The sequence below is a fragment of the Mesitornis unicolor genome, unplaced genomic scaffold, assembly GCF_000695765.1.
Source record: "Mesitornis unicolor isolate BGI_N332 unplaced genomic scaffold, ASM69576v1 scaffold35820, whole genome shotgun sequence".
Classification (NCBI taxonomy): domain Eukaryota; kingdom Metazoa; phylum Chordata; class Aves; order Mesitornithiformes; family Mesitornithidae; genus Mesitornis; species Mesitornis unicolor.
This window is the reverse complement of record NW_010158233.1, coordinates 8,092-8,754: the sequence shown is the minus strand read 5'-3', so window position 1 is coordinate 8,754 and position 663 is coordinate 8,092.

Sequence of the window (663 nt, the reverse complement as noted above, 5' to 3'; positions counted from 1 at the left end):
TAATATAATGTGCGTGTGATTGTGAAAAATAGAAATGTTATCCCCAGGAGAGAGCAAGGGACGGCAGAAACACATCCCTGTCCCTCTCCCAAGCCCAGCAATACCCTGCTCCCCTGATTCAGAGCAGAAACACGCCGCCAGCGGGGCCATGCAGAGGGCAGGGGTTGCGCCTGGCACCCAGCCTCCCTCTGCCAGCCGGGGCTCTGTGCCAAGGAGGAGCTGGCTGCTTGGTGAAGGAGTGGGGAAAAGAGCCCAGCACCGTCCCTTCACAGCCTTTACAAGGAAGTGTTGCTTCAGGCAGGAAAAGGGATGGAAAGAAGGGAAAAGCAAAGTGGAATGGCAGGGGCACCCCACTCCTCCTCGACTGGCCAGGGCCCTGCCCCTCCTGTGGCACGGGACCACCACCGCTGTACCAAGTAGAAAATAAAGCCATAATGAGTCTATGCTTTGGTATGTAACCATCCCCCTCCCCTTGGTTCCCTTGCATTCACCCCAAACCAGTATCTGTAAAACTCGTCAAATAAAATCCCTAGTGTGCCTTTATATCACTCCTTGAACCTTTTCTTCCCCAGTGCCTGTCTTGTCCCTCTCTCCCCAGCAGGATTCAGGGAGGTGTGTTCCTTGAGCCCTGCCAGTTACAGCTTCTGGTGTCCTGACCGGACC